This window comes from Microtus ochrogaster, linkage group LG2 (assembly GCF_000317375.1).
Source record: "Microtus ochrogaster isolate Prairie Vole_2 linkage group LG2, MicOch1.0, whole genome shotgun sequence".
Classification (NCBI taxonomy): Eukaryota; Metazoa; Chordata; class Mammalia; order Rodentia; family Cricetidae; genus Microtus; species Microtus ochrogaster.
Genome location: NC_022028.1, coordinates 8,901,569 through 8,904,811, shown reverse-complemented (window position 1 = coordinate 8,904,811; position 3,243 = coordinate 8,901,569). Strand labels below are relative to the sequence as shown.

Genomic DNA, 3,243 nt, shown 5'->3' with positions numbered 1-3,243 from the left:
GTGAGCCACCATGTGGTTGCTGGGAATTGAACTCAGGACCTTTGGAAGAGCAGGCAATGCTCTTAACCTCTGGGCCATCTCTCCAGCTCCTCATCCTGACACTTCTTACAGTATTTGGTGAAGGCCTTAGATTTGTGCCAGTTCTTGTAGATGAGTACCTTTGATACTCGTCACTGATGTGCTCAGCAAATGCTGTCTTGAAGGTGCGGACAGCCCGTGGGGTTTCAACGTATCCCACGATGCCCACAACTACCACAGGTGGTGTTTCCACAATGGTTACAGCCTCCATGACTTCTTCCTTGTTCACTTTGGATCCTGGTCTGTCAACTTCCCGGCCAATGTGGGTGGGTCATGCCAGCCTTGTGACCGTGAGGTGAGCAGGCTTGGCAGGGTCATCCTTGGGGAGGCTCTTCACTTTCCCACGATGCCTGCTGCTGTGCTTCCGAGGCAAGAAGCCCAAGGACCCATGCCTGGGAGCAGAGACTTTCCCGGGAGACATCTCTCTGTCACATGCCGCTGCCCACAGAGAGCCCTTATCTGGCTTTTTAAAGTGAGTTAAAACTCAGGTCATCACTGAGTGGTAAGGGCTTTCAGCCACTAAGCCATCTTCCTGGTCCTCTCATCCTGCTCATATAGAGCCAGAAATGATACCATCATAGAACTTTCCTCTCGTGACCCCAGCCTTCTAGATAAGGGTACCCCACTTCCCTTAGATTAAATTCGTGTTCCGCAGAGCAATCGGAATCGGAATCCTTTCAGGTCCAGAGGAAACTCAATTTCCCCAAATTTTGGCCGATAGACAACAGCCAGCATCCTCCGGACCTCGTGAAGTCAGTGCCCTTCTACCAGAAGGAGCCATTTCCTGTATCACTGGCAGAAGGGACAAATGACTGACTGTGGTTCCTAGGAGATCCAAAGTGCACGCTGGTCCCCAGGCTCCCCCAGCATCACAAGTACCATCCTGGCATCCTGGCTCTTCTCGGCTTTTTACTTCCCCAACCCCAAACTGCCTCCAGCTCATCATTCATTCCCCTTATAACCCTGCTATTTTGGCTATGTCTCTCTTTTGTCTTGTCTCTTTTGCCCACACTCTTGGGGTCTTCCTCTCTCTCTCTCTCTCTCTCTCTCTCTCTCTCTCTCTCTCTCTCTCTCTGTCCCTCCCTCCCTCCCTCCCTTCCTCCCTCCCTCCCTCCATCTCCTTTCACTGCCTCTTCCTGCTGGCCACGTTCAATCTGCTGCTTTCTCTCTCTGCTCTGGACTGCTGGACCGCTCAGATGCCTCTGGCTGTTCTCTCCCTCATATCTACAATAAAAGTCATCCCCTTAACCATCCCATGGAGCGGTCATGTTGTCCATTTACACAGTTTCCTACCACAGTAGGGCTGGGTACTTCCTAGTGGTATTGACCAGGCCCTGGTTTACCGTGGGGACAACAGGAATCCCCATCCTTTTCCACTCTTCCTGGTTTTCCGGCCCCACCCTTGCTCCTCGGTCACTTCTAAGATCACATTGAGTCAGCCTGCATAGAGCATCCTCGCCCCCCCCATCTAGGCCACACCCGACTGTCTTCTGAGGAACTGTTTCCTGTCCTGCCATCCCCTTGTCTTCCTTTCTGTGTCCTTTCCCATCCCATGTGATAGGTCACACTCTTGAAAGAGCCTCTGGAAGCAGGGGTTCACTGTGCCTCTCTTCCCTGTGGGTGAGGCCGCTACCTGTTCCCTGCATTGCTCCAGCTTGAGAGCTCATCTCCCTGGGGACGGCAGGACAGCAGGCAGCTCAGCCATGTTCTAAAATAGCAGGTCATTGAAGCTTCAAGAGGTTCCCACCAAAGCAGAGCATGGCTGTGCACCCTTTTAATCCCAGCACTCAGGAGGCAGAGACAGGCGAATCTCTCAGTTTGAGACCAGCCTGGTCTACAGAGTGAGTTCCAGGACAGCCAGAACTACACAGAAAAACCCTATCTCAAAAAACCAAACCAGAAACAAATGTCCCAACAGTCTCAGAACCCAGAAGATGCTGACTTGTACCCCATGTCCCTCTCCCTGGGGTGAATGTCCCAACAGTCTCAGAACCCATAAGATGCTGACTCGCACCCCGTGTCCCTCTCCCTGGGGTGAAGTCAGAATGGAGGGGAAGCAGAGAACCCCAAACAGGACTCCACTAATGTGAAGTTCTGTCCTGGAACTAGCTCTATAGACCAGGCTGACTTTGAACTCACAGAGATCCACCTGCCTCTGCCTCCTGAGTGCTGGGATCAAAGGCGTGCGCCACCACCGCCCGGCATGTTTTGTTTTTTAATTTGCAGGGGTTAGAGATGTAGCACAGCTGGTGAGCACTTGTCTAGCGCTCACAAAGCCCGGGTTCCATCCCCAGCACCACATGAGCCAGGTATGGTGGGCACTTCCACGAGCTCAGCGCTCGGGAGGCAGAGGCAGGGAGAACAGACATTAGAGGTCATTCTTGAGCAGAGCTAGCCTGAGGCCAGTCTGGGCTACCTGGGGCCCTGTCTCAAAAATAAATAAAGAAGCCAACCTGCACTTGTGGGGAGGGGGTGTATGTGTGTGTCGGGGTGTGCACATGTGTTGGTGTGTAAACATGCACAACAGGTATGCTTTGCGGTGGTGTAGTGTGCAGGACAGAGGACAATTTGTGGGGGTAGTTCTTTCCTCCCACCACGTGGGTTCAAGGCCCTAAGCCAAGGTCATCAGGCTTGACAGCAAATACCCGCTGAGCCGTCTCAATGGTCCTAAATGTGTTTTTATTAACACAGTCATCATCTGTGTTTCTGGGGTACAGTGTGGCATGTCCATGCATGTGTACGATATTAAATTAGGATAACTGGTGTGTGTACTGTTTGAGACATTCATCACCTCTGTGCGGGGAAACACTTCAGCCTCTCTGCTAGCTGTTTTGAAATATTCTATTAAATGTTGTCAACCGGGACTATCACTTCTGGCTTGTAACAAAACTAAAATGACTCATAAATGTATTTCAAATAAAGGCACTGAGACGGTTAATCATGGATATCAACCTGATGGGACCTTCGAGTCTCCGTGGAAACAGACTTTTGAGTGTCTGTGAATTCCTAGATTCGGTTAGCCGAGGTGGGAAGACGCACCCCAAATGTGGGTGCCACTATCCCCACCTCTCTGGATCCTAGATTAAGACACACTGAGCCAGGCGGTGGTAGCGCACACCTTTAATCCCAGCACTCGGGAGGCAGAGGCAGGCGGATCTCTGTGAG

At 51.7% G+C, this 3,243-nt stretch overlaps 1 pseudogene; it reads right to left on the bottom strand.

The window, feature by feature from the left end:
- LOC101982409 overlaps positions 1 to 499 on the bottom strand; it is a 1,625-nt pseudogene extending 1,126 nt beyond the window's left edge.
- Between the last annotated feature and the right edge of the window lie 2,744 nt (positions 500 to 3,243).